Raw genomic sequence first — 13,513 nt, 5'->3', positions numbered from 1 at the left:
GCTAGCACAAATGGAACTTTCTCGGTCATACCACACCTCTGCTTGACTCCCTTCCCTCAGCCAGGAAACGAACTTTCACCCTCACAGTTCAGAGGCAGCACTCGAGCCTTACTGTTTTCAACCAAGGCTTCTTAAACTGGTGCACTGAAAATCATTCAAGGTGCTATTTTAAAATCCAACTCACCGTGCAAACCAGGCAGAGCTGGCAGCGTTTCCTCCTGGCAGGGAACAGCGTGCACCAGGAAACCTCACTGGGCACTTTCTACTCTATTCAGGCACGGTGGCTTCGTTGAGCGAGTATCTGTCAAATGGACTTGTTCACCTGCTGCAGAAAGCTGGGCATGAATTACATAGTCAATGTTACAGTGAGGCCACAGGTTGAGAATTATGTCTGCAATTGGACAACTATTTAGATCTTCAGTAAATGCTGGTTTATTTTAAACGATGTAATTTGGAATGTCCAGGCTTGTATTTATGTAGGGAGAGTGCTCTTTACAATAATGCTAACATTTGTCTGCATCCTGAGCTGCATGGAGTTTTGGAAATTATTCTGAAGTTCAGGAGAATGGTGGATTATATTCATAAAACAAGGGTGCCACTGACCTTTCAGCACAAGAGAATAGATGTGAATCAGGGACCTGAGATTCATCTAAAGGAACACAGTGGAAACACATGGGATGAAAGGCTCTAAAGGCTTTACAAATTATATTTGGATGGGGGAGAGCAGGGAGAAAGAGAATGTGGGAAAAAGAAGAATGAAAAAGGATCCTGCTGTTTAGCTCATGCATAAACTGTATGTGCCTAGCCAAAGGTCAGTCCTTTTATTTTCTCATTAATTTCAATGACGGTAAATGGTATATGAAGAACAATCTAAAAATAAGAACTGCCAGAAATAGCTTAGGTTTTTTGTGTGACAGCGTGGCAGGAAGAAAAATCTGAACTGAAACTTCATTCCAGATCTTTACTTCAGGCTTTTGAAAAAGTAGTAACTTAAAGTTAATTATTTAAGATGAACTGTAAATCTGTTTAGAGAAGTTAAACAAAATTTAAGTGGTCTACTTTTTAATGTATTTTCCAATGAAGTTTTTATACTCTGTGTACACTGAAATTAATTCCTGAGGGTTTTTTTTTTTCATCTACCACTCTTGTGAGAAATGGTATATATGGACAGTTTTGAGGGGGAGTTTTCTGAGTTCTAAACACAAGTGAAAAAAAACCCCATTAAGTACTGGGCAGCTGTAAACAAGTAGAGGAGGAATAACAGCTTTGGGAAGCCTTCAGGTGCATGCAAAAACTGGCACAAGGAAATTATCATCCTCAGCAACTGAAAGTAGAGGTTGAAATGGGAACATAAAAGGGATAATGTATGTTTTGCTGTGGGGGTCATGAATGGCTGCCTCAAACGAATCTTCAGGCAACAGGAGCTCTTCACACAGAGACTGATGCAACATCTGCCAATCTTTTTTTCCTAGGGAATAATTGGCCAATATCTGGAAGGTGATCTCCAGACAAAGTGACACAGATTCTATAGCACCACTGAAAGAATTTTAGTGTTACTCCACTAGCTTTTTAATTTTTTGCAGCAAATGTGCAAATCTGCATTGACTTGCGGCATACTTGAGTGTATGCTGAGCTCTTTGCAAAAAGAGGACACCGGCTGCCCAGAGTTTAGTTCTCATTTTCTGCTTATGCCCAAATAGCAGTATGAACCTTATGGTTAACACACGTTGCAGTAGTTCACTTTCTGTGTAGAGGTTAGTAATTGATAAAGGTAAAATAATAAGCAACAACAATTAAGCATCCCAGCTGGAACATTTGGGCTAAATTAGAAGTGAGAATGACCTGCTCAAAGCACCAACTTTGGATTTTGCATTAAATCCTTAGGTCACTGTATTTCCTTGCACAACCATGGTCATATTTCTGATGTGATCCCAGACAACTCATTTGATTTCTCTTGGCTTCAGTTTGTCATCTGCAGAAGAAGAAGGGAATTTCCAGACCTCGGTGTATATGACAAAGATTAAGAGATGCTCCAAGTGTAACTGTACAGTGTAGTAACTTTGGCAGGAAAGGTGCCTGAATGATTTCTTGCTCACTTGCAGCCTCCCTGACTCCTTCCTGGCACTGTAATCTGTTATTCTATTCAGTTTTTTAAACCGACCCGCAGTCTAGACCACTGAAATAACCTGGGTTAAAAATATCACACCACACTCCCCATTCTTTAAAATTTTTTTAACTGAGATCCAGTTTTTGAAGCTCCAACACCTGGTAATCTGTCATGAAAAGGACCTTGAAAGGTGACATATCATACTCTAACATTAGATAATGAGCTGTAGTAATCCAGAGGGTATCACAATGCAGCCTTTGTAAAGTCACTGTTTTTGAAGGGGTAAAACACCCCTCAGATATGATATAGGTTCAATATCTGATCCTACTTGATTAGGCTTGGGGCTAGGGATGGAACACGAGCCAACTGAAAGCAGAGGCAATAGGACAAAATTAAATAGGGATAGATTTTTCACCTTTATCTCCTTTGAACACCTACTGCTCCCACAAGACTGACAGACTCCAATGTTTCCGTTGCATCAGTAACACCACATCCTCTTGGACTGCTTCTTGGCAATCAGATTTAAAGTACTGCCTGAAGCAGGTCACTGCCTTTTCCCTCACTACAGATAAGAGACAGTAGCAAAGAAAGACATGGCGCTGAGAACTCAGCTGCAGAAATAAAGCACAGGTTTTCTGAGTCCTGCCCAATGCACACTACAAAGTTTCATCTCCTGCTATTTGGTGAGGTCTGTTGCCTCCCCAAAGGGACTGTGTGCCATGTGCAGCAGCAATATGAGACCATGGAGCAGGGAGAAGTGTCTGGAAGGGAGCTGAGGTGTGTTTCTCTAAATATGTATTTGTTGGTTTCAATACCAGAATCTGCCATTAGGAGTTTTTTAATTGGCAACAAATTAAATCAATTGAAATTCCCCTGGCTCAAAACTGTTTCTGGCTCGCAACAAGGGAAAACTGATTCAAGACAAAAATTTAGAAATAAAGTAGTACAGTCATAGTGGTCTGGCAACAGATCTGAGGGTGAAGATACAGAAAACAGCACATTACATGTTGTGCAGCAGTTGCTAATCTAGGGCATAAATATAACAAAGGTATTTTAAGCCAGGAGAAGGACTGATAATAACATTTTATCCTGGCTTTTGTTAACAGCAATTAAAAACTGGAATGTTAGCGTAAAGAAGTTCAAAGAGAAGCACCAGAAGTGATTAACAGGAATGTATCTTCAGGAGATAGATGTTTACATGCTTGGCTTAAGAGAAAGCAGCCAAGCAAAGAAAAGACAGAGGATCCTTTCAAAGGACCTGGGTGGAATCCCAAAGAGCATTATACACAGTGTAAGGATGGAAAGAAGAAAAAAGAAAATTCATGATAACTATAAAAAATTCTGACAGTCACAGTGGACCAAAACCCTAGAGAGGTTGGCTTCCTACATGTTATCAGCAGAAAGTTGTATTCAACATTCAAAAAAAAAAAAATAGAAATAGAAAAGCCTCTCCACTTGCCTGTGTGATCTCAAGCAAAAAAAATGAAGGACAGCATCTTTTTTAGCTCTCAAAGCAAGTCAAATTCAGGAAGAATAATTCACAACCCACACATAAGTCAATGGCCATTATGTTTGTTCAGACAAGACCTGAATTTGATTAAATGCTTATGAGCAGGCAGACTACACAGTATATAAACAAAAATCTGGTTTGCAATGACATTATTTATATCAAAGATAATTTCAATTGGTTCTTTGAGATTTCACATTTGGTTAAAACTACCAAGTCCCCAAAGGTCTGTGACAGTCAGAGTGCAATAGTCTAAGAAATACTTTCATTTTTACTTTTTTATTTTAAGATTAGCAAAGAGGCTGGTTAAAATCTTCAGAGAAACATGCAACTGAAAAAAAGAACCTGAGCATTTTCTGATTCCAGAAGCAACACAGTCATATCTTGTAGTGTCTGAGGTTTCAGAGTGAGTGGACTTGAGCAGGGTGGTAAACACTTAAGAATGACTGAAGTTCAAAAACAAACAAAAAGAAGCCTTGAGCTCACTCTTGTAGTAAATGGGAAAAAAGTAAGAGAAAGCTTGGCAAAAATCAGCATAATAGTGGGCTTATTGTTGCATCTGAAAGCTTCATTTTCCAACGGTGTCCCTTTTCTGGGAAGCTGCACAACCACTCTGAAAGCGCTTTCTATAGAGATGATAAATCTGTGGTGGAGATTTATGCACATTCAGATTAAGTCAGGAAATCAGTAATGAAAAGGATAATCAAATAGAGAGACAAAAACCTAGAAGAAAAATTACCAAAAGCTCCCAAAACAAACACAGCTAACAATACACCATATATATCAGGTCCTGGGATTCTGACTCTGGCTTTGGCACTCATTCTTGCTTAAGCAACACACAGGGTGAGCAAACCTCATCCTCTTCCTCACTGTGTTTCCCAGGACTTTAGAGAAGGGCAGTTTGCAAAGCAGCAGATTCTGGGTGAGCAAGATGAGGCTTGGTATCTTTGGTCCTCTCTCTGCTTCTTTTTGCACAAGCTCTTAACTCATCAGTAGGTGGAAAATCATAGTAAGGATAAATATTCTATACTTGTTTATGGAACTGTTGAAGACCACAGCATTCCTGGTCCTGAAGGAGCATCCAAAAAGGGACAACTCTCAGTGACACCAGCCAATCTCAAAAAACTCCCAAACAAGCAAACAAACAAAAATGTAAAAAAATGGTTGGAAGAGTTCCTTGCAGTTCCATGATATTGAAGTGGGTTAATGCTCATCCTTCTGAGGAGTTACACCATGCATTGAGTGCTGCTATGTGTCAGCTCTAACGACACAGCCAGAGAGGTACCTCTGTCAGCAGCTGTGGTAGAACTGGACCCTGGGCTAAAGAGGCTGCTCTGTTTAGCTTAAGGCATCCAACCTGAGTGCCAAAAGCAGCAGCTTCAGGGCCTGGGCTGTCAGGGGAGGTGTCCCCCTGACCCTGCAGGAGCCTGCAGCCCCCTGATCACAAGACTTATGTGCCTGCAGTTAAACTGTGAAAATCCCCAGTGCAGTGGTGACTTTGTCTCAGTGTTACTTCCCTGTAGCACCTGCCTGTAAAGATTACCCTCAGTAACCCAGGGGCACTGTGCCAACGTCTGATCTATCAGCTTTATATTTCAAAATGTCTTGGGCCACCTCAAACCTTCAGCAACAAAAGAACAGGGAACTTCCATTAGCTAGTAGCACTAGCAGATTGCTGTCTTCTGTCTGGACTTGATATTGTGAGGAGAAAATCAAGAGTTCATTAGCTAAGTGAGAGCTTTTGAGCATTACAGTCTCCATTTTATAACCAATAGCCCTGTCTTTCTAGGTACAAGTAAGCGAGGGTCTATGAGAGCTGCTTTTGACAGAGAGGTCACTTCTTCCCTTTTGACTTTCAAAGATGCAAAGCCAACTCAGAGTGTTGATGGTAGAGCAAATACACTGACTGAACAAAATTTCGCAAAAAAGACCTTCTCTCTCTTATGACTGTAACTGTAAAACATGAAAACTTAGTATTATGTCATAGTCCAGTGCACAAACTTTTCCAGCTTTAAAGGTATGGTGTACAAATGCTGCAACTCTGACAATCTTTAGTTTGTGCACCATGGCTTTTAAATTAATTAATATATTTACTTTATAAATGTTGTCCCACTTCTCTAAAGTGGATTTGGTCCTAGTGTCTGATTAATCTCATGTGGGGACTAAAGACAGATGAAAAAATTGACATCTAGAAGATGTGGATCTGCTTCCAAGTTTTGCAGTGCAAGATGATCTGTAGCAGAAACTATTTACAATCCCTTCTCACACCACTGGACAAAAAAAAAACCAGCTCCACAAAAAGTGTAGCAATTCCAATTTCTGCTTAAGAGTTCTGTTCTAGGCAGTGTGCAAACTGCTACTTCAGCCCCTGCCCTACTCTCCTTTCTGCTATCAAGAATAATTTACGACAGTTTGAACTTTTTTCCATGGGGCTAGGTGAGTTTATAAATGACAATTTACTTTCTCTTATTAATATGCCAGGCTCAATTAAAACAAAAATCTCCATGCAAAAAATGCCATCTCATTTTCGAATCACATAAATCAAAACAATCTCCCTTAAACACCAAATCTGATAACAAAATATTCCACTGCCATTTGGAGATATATGGGAGTTTAAATGACACTTACATTGCTGTAAAGAAAGAATGCATGTAACAGGCAGCCATGCAAAGTAGGGACAACACTCAAGGACTGGCTTTGCATGTGGACATTACTCTGGTGTCCTTCACATCAAAAAGTCATCTGCACAAGATAATCCTAGCCGGAAGGAAAAGCGAGCAGAATTACTGAGTGCTTTGAAGTGTGGTTTCAAGATCAACATAAAACTTATCTGGGAAGCAATGTAAATAACAAAAGTGGCACATTTAAATTATGATTTACCTACTAACTCAGGAGTTTGGCAGTTGAGATTATGGTTGATACAGTGACATGCCTTATGGTATTTGAAAGAAGGGATGATCAACAGGCAGAAACATATAATCAAGTTGGAAAAAAACAGTGAATGCAATTAATTGCAAAATACAGATTTAGTGTTGTTACACAGCATATAGAGAATTAAAGAAAGTACTAAAAAATAGCAAATACCGAAGAAACTAAAAGGTATCAAACCCACAAGGTGTGATCAATCAGCAGGATGCTTTAGAAGTCCAGTGATCATAACAGAAAATATGTGAGCAATGTGATTCAGAAATTACCAAGGTAACTTAAGGTTCAATACGAAATGGTGCCAAGCATAGATTTGGTTTATCTCAGAAAACACTGAAGGGAAGCTCAACAATGTAGAATCCAAATTCCTCAAAAGCAAAAGGAAGGTGTCCCCAGAGCTCTGCACTAGGAAAGCAGCACCTTTGTTTAACAAGGAGAGAGTTCAAGAAAGTGCCTCACCTATGGCTGCACAGGAAAGCAGCGTGAGGACTGAACACAGTTCTCCACCAGGAAACTTATAGTGCCTGTTGAAAGTTGTCCTAAAATTAAAAAAAACCCTAAATCTGCTTAAAACAAGACTCTGGCTATAGCAAGAACAAAATCCATCTAGATGGAGTTACTTGATTTAATGCACAAATACAGCCTGCTACTCTTAAAGACCAGAAAGGACTGCTCATGGACTAAGAGAAGAGAGAGATAACATTAAAAAAACCTAGAAGACAAAACTGAAAAAAGGAGATATACAGATATAGATGCAGTATAAAACCCCACTAACTTTAGGGTCATCCTTTGCACAAGTGTCACAGAATTCAGACAACACTTCAGTAGTCATGGTCCCCAAATCTTCTAGCATGCAATGAACATGTACCATTTGTGACCCAATTTATTATACAAGAATATAATCCCTTATTAATTATAATCCTCAGGCTGGCTTCAAATTTTTATGAGAAAGGTGATATTATTCTGTGCCTGAAGAATACATAAGGAGTTAACTCACACATAGATGGATATTGTTACTTATCAGCACTTCACTGCCATTACCATGGCAGCAAGGCAAAGACCATTTTGTTCTGCCCCATTCTTCCCTCAGAACTGACAGTTCCCTTCCAAATACAGAATCTTAGCAGAAACTAATGTCTGAGGCCAGATTTTGCATTGTGTCCTAAAAGCTCAATCTGATATGAAGTCCAGTGAAAAGGTGGAACAAAAGGCTGTTGTTTCATAAGGCTAACTGAACATTAGGAGGCTGATTATGCTGTTTGCAGTTCAACGTGCATAAAAAGAATCAAACAAAACTCAGATCAAGTATTTGCTGGGTAAAATGTGGCCAAAAAAACTACCTGCATCTTCTTTTGCTGCTCACAGACAAGTGTAGGGATGAGCATGTTGATGCTGCCTACAGGACACCTATGATTGCCAAGAAGGAACAAATGCAGGGAAATTACAGTAAGTTCATCAGGAATGCGTGGAAAACAGTAAGTGGAGTGCACCAAAGGAGTAGTCAAGAACACGTAACATGCCAGCCATCATTACACTTCACATCTGCATATCTAACATGCTATCAATATTAATAGGACAACTGGTGCAGGAGGAAGCTGCTGGGGCAGCTGCTTGTGTAAAGAATAAAAAACAAAGGGAAAGAATGTCACAGACAACCAGAGGAATATGATCACTTCCTAGCTGGTTCAGGCTCTTTAACTGGCTCCAAAAAGGTAAAAAAATTTAGGAGTCACTGCGACATGAAAAAAATTCCTCTACCGATGCCATTCACCAAAGCTTCATGGATGAACAACTCATAGGAGCTCTCCCACCATTCCTGAGTAGAATTTGGATGAGATGTAGAAGGCAGGAGAGCAAGGCTTAGTGAAACAGAACTCTGACACAAACAAGCTGGGAAACAACTGGAAGGGAAGGTTGAGAAGACAGAGAGATGCAGGGGAAGCAAAAGGCAGCAAGTCTTACTCTTCTGGACAGGAGGTTCCGAGTGTGTGTGAGCATCATGAAAGATCCAGATGGTCTTCTAAACCCAACAGTGTAGTTTGCTCATGTAGGTCTTGGGAGACAGTTACCTGAACAACCTGTTCCCTCTTGTAAAACCTGTCATGTAATCCAAGTTCATCCGCTGAGCTGATCACAAAATAACAAAGTACTTAGCTGTTCCCCCTCTTATGTCACAAACAAACCACTGTATAAGCTGTGTTTTGTCTGCAGCAAAGTAAGAGTTAATATCTGCAGAGGAACAGAGGCAGACAAAACGAAATCAAGAAAGGGGATAGAGTGAGGCTGCAGGCTGCAGCAGTTATGCCATTTGATTCCCAGCTTTAAATAAACTCTTTGAAGTAGAACAGGTTTTTTATGTTAAAAAAGCTGCTTCTCAGTCTGCATCACTGTTTACAGTTGCAAAAATTACTCCACTTGAACTCCAAACTGGATATTCAATATTGAAAAAAAATAGCAGAAAATTTATGTGGAGATCCCCATCATTCCCACAGCTCCCATGACACGTCCAACACTTATTAGCTGCAGCAGTATTAAGTCCTACATTTTACAGATGATACTGTTTTGCAGGCACAGCCCAAAAACTTTACCTTCATCCCTACAAACCACAAACTGAATGGTGTAGCTTCACAGCTCTAAAGTCTGAATTAACTACAGAAAAATAATATGTGTCATTTCTATGAACTTCACTTATTGAAAAGACCTTCAAGAGCCACAAAAGAGAATATCCCATGTGAATAAATAAATGCTGAAGCTGCTGAGCTGGGTTTCATAGCACTCTCCTCTCTCCTACACCTCATTAAATTAGACTATAAATACCAAGCAGAAGTGCAAATAACTTCCTCAGCGGAGACTAAATGTGCACCTACCTGAAGAAGCGTGGCAATTTTGCCATCAAACCCACAGAATTTATCCTTTTGTTAAAACCAGAAAGTTGAAGGAGAGAAGACATGTCTCACAGAGCTTTCAAAATGATGGGTAAAGTCCATACACAACAGTGCAAGAATGTCATTGTTATTTTCTACTATATCGATCTTGCTTCGATATTTAAGGGGTTCACAATTGCCTACTTATGAGATCCCCAGGACTTTGGAGATTTGATAGCACTTATATTGGTATCAAAATTCCCAAAGTTTTATATTCTCCCTGAGAACTAATGAAGAGGACCTCAATAAATAGTTGCTGTGCATTTGTATTTCTGTAACAGCTGTAAATTAAGAATTGCAAACTTGACTACGTGCAATATCAAACCTTAAATCCCAGAAGTACTGAGCTGTAATAAAACAGGCTAGGAAGCAGTTGTTAATTTAAACTAAATTATATAAAGGAACAGCTGTATTTCCAAGAACAAAGCCTCAAACAACAAAAAGCAATGAAGAAAAGACAAGCCTACACATATTTCTTCTAAAATTGCTCTCCAAAGGGAGAAACCTTCACATTTACAATAAAATCTAATGTGGGACTTGAAAGTACAGTAAAAGGCAGTTCTAATACTTGTTCCAGAGACACCAACAAATGGCTACAAACCCTTCAGCAAAGTGCTGTGATTAAAAAGACCTAAAGCTACACAGTGGTCAAGTGAGATGAAATACTGGCAGTTAGCCAGATATGGGTTCAGGATGATACAATTTGTCATGCTCAGCATCGATTGCTATTGCAAAGTTGCTCTGGGATCAAAATTCTGATTGTAATCCATCAAACCAGTAACTACAGTGAGTTGAATGGCTGAGCAATTGTGATGACACAGCTGGCTGCAGGGATGGTGCTAGAAATTAATAAGTGAAGCTGCTATTAACATGTAGAAAGCTTTAGAGAAAGGGAAAAGCAGCATGGTAATTGCTAATACCCACAAGACAGGAACGATATCAAAAGTTTTATTAAAAACAAACCAAATCATGTCATGCTGATTTTTGAATGAGAAATACTTATGGCCTGCTGCTCACAATCTCACAGTTTAAACAAAAACTGTGTCTATATTTCTCTTCACCTGGTATAAGCAGAAAAACTTTGTTCTCTTCTGAACCAGCTACAATCACAGGCCATATCTAAGGAGCACAAGGAGAAAGAATCACAATAGCGGGCAATTCACACCAGCTGGAAATGGCTTTCCCAAGTTGGCAATAGGAATACCACTGTCATACAAAACTGCTTTTGCTTGGGTTGCTGTTTGCACTCTGCCTCTGTCTTGCCTACTGGACAGGATGTGTGACTTACACGGACTGCCCATGCAAAAAACACTTCTGAAGAAGTTGGGCACTTCTGCCTCCATGAAAGCAGAATTCAAGGACACTCAGCAATTCTGACCAAATACTGCTTAGCTTGCTCTGGTAAGTCACCTCAGAGAAGTCTTTAGTGTGACTGAAATCCAGCAACAGAATTCCCCACTCTGGTTTGTGCTTCCTATTGCCTTTGTCACTTTGACCCTTCATCTCCCATCTGTGGGATTCTTGCCTTTAGTGTATTTTTTTCATCTAAATATAGCAGCTCTTCAGTCTTTTTTTCTCTCTGCTACAACCTTGTCTGCTTTTAATGGATCCTGCATGAAATTAGACCTAGTTTGCATTCTAATCAACTTTGGTAGCTTATGCTTTTAATTAATCCTTAATATTCTTCCAGTCTCCATGGATGGTGCACTATAAAAACCCATTTATATGTGTCATTGTGGTTTCAACTTCAGGGGAAAAATGTCTCACAAATGGTATCTATACAAGAAATATATGCAATTTATCATAAAACATTATGATTTTATTCTCTCCAGCTGGAGTAGCAGACTAGTTAATATGTTTTTCCAGTTGAAAAAGTTCCATGTGATTTATTATTCCACAATGAGCAGGGGTCCAACAAGGCCCCTACTTGGATACAACCTCTATGGGATTCTCAACATACTGTAACTTGCTGGATCTGAGTAACCCCTCTCCAAAACCACAGCAGGCTCTGCCTTGCACGCAAACATTTAACAGGTTAATTGACCAAATCATGCTCACTTCAATAGCCCCTTTGTGTTCCAAATTTGACCCACAGAAGAGCTCTGAAAGTTTAGAGCACAACATAAGTGGTAAGTATTACTGGGTCACTTTTGGAGGTTCAGAATCAGTTGTTACTTTATGTTTACTCAGCTTCCCTTAACGCAGAGCACTAAATCAAAAACCAAGGAAGCACCTCCAGATTTCACCCATTATTAATAATTTGATGTTATCAATTCAATATAATGTTCTCTGACATCTTTTACTCTTGCCTGAGTATCAATTCAAATAAAAGATTTTCAGCTGTCACTTCTAAAGTGTGATTTATTGCTAGCCAACCTGCTCATGTGACAGCTGAATGAACCAAGAAGTTTCTGTGAGAGTTCTTGAAACAATTTTTCACTTCAGTTATGTTTATTGCCAGTTTCTCACGGTATGTAACAATAATTAGAATAATGAAATGACATCTGGAAAAACACATATCCTGAGAATATTCATAAGCCAGCAACTTCTTTTAAGACATCAAAATCTCTTCCCATCATCTCAGACATATGGGACTGGCATTAAGTATAACCTGGCGGTGGTTTAGAGCAGTGAGAGTTTTCTTCAAACCCTTAAGATTAGTTCTTTTAGCATTTCACATCTCCTACTAAGTATGTTTTATGAAAATATTTATTCTCATTTTTTATTTGGAATAGAAGAGTTAAAAGATAAGCTGGGCAGTAAAATTCTGGACCAACTATCTAGAACACTTGGTCCCAGGAACATAATGCAGAAAAAATAAGGAGTCCACTGCCATTATTGCCACTAAGATTTCACCTTCTGTTCCCTGCCAGCTCAGCAGTTTGCAACACCAGGACTAAAAGCATATCTGTCAGTCTTGTGGTTTTCAGATATTATTTTTTTGGTAAAGTAAAAGCTATGCTCATTTCTACATTCTAAAGATGAGGAGACACACCTCCTGTCAGCTGAGGAAGTGACAATTCAGTCAGGAAAGAAATCTTGAACTTTTTAACACCAGTGGCACAGGGGCATATCATAATTCTGACCTCAATGTCTCATTTCTCAGTCACAGTCAGTAACTGATGGTTAAGAAAGAGTGTGACAAGAATGAAAGTGGGCAGTGTAGCTTCTCCACTAAAGTCTCCCAGTTTCCATGACTGTGCAGCTTGGGCACCTTCCCTCTGGCATGGTGGAAATGATCAGGATGAAGATCTTAATCTTTCAGGGTTTGAACAAGGGAAATGGTAAACAGTGCCCAAGTGTATCACTTCATATGGGTGACAACTCCTAAAATCCAAGCAGTTGCCTGGATCAAGGCCAGGCTCCTCAGCCCCTTGCAGAACTGAAATCTTAACGTTTAAGAGACCATGGGAGATGAAGGATAATTTCTTAATCCTGGCTGATTTTACACTGAGGCTGCCAGAGTTTGAAAGAGGGCAAGCCTAAAGTGTGTTATGATCTTGGTGGTTACTCAAAGGTATCATCTGGAGAAACACTGGGCCAGACTGGGGATCTTCTTCATTCCACTTCTGCAAACTTCAAAAGAATTTTAACAAGTTACATGAGCATTATGATATTTCAGCCTAAGGTAAATGAAGCTCATAAAGAAAACTTACCTGCACTTCAATCCTAGGAAAGGAAACAACCCAGCTTCAGGATTTAATCCCTTTAAAGGCAACTGACTTTGAGGGAGAATTTTATCCCCAATTCCTGAACATGTTAAATATATATTAATTACTGAATAATTATTTCTTGCATTTTTTTCTTAGTCAAGAGACCAAAAGAGGTCTGGGATTAGAAATTCTTGCAAACCAGAAGATACATGTTTTCAAAACCACCAGTAAAATAAATCAGAAGAATATTGTCAGAAGGGCAAGATAAATTTCTGTATCAACCTAAAATTTGTACTAACAAAATTACACAAAAAAATTATGACTATTACATATAGTCACAAGTAACAGTCAAATGTAGAAAGCTTGGGGTTTGCTCATATGCAGGGCAGAAATATTT

This window comes from Catharus ustulatus, chromosome 7 (genome assembly GCF_009819885.2).
Source record: "Catharus ustulatus isolate bCatUst1 chromosome 7, bCatUst1.pri.v2, whole genome shotgun sequence".
In the NCBI taxonomy this organism is placed as follows: domain Eukaryota; kingdom Metazoa; phylum Chordata; class Aves; order Passeriformes; family Turdidae; genus Catharus; species Catharus ustulatus.
Note: the sequence above shows the minus strand (reverse complement) of the source record.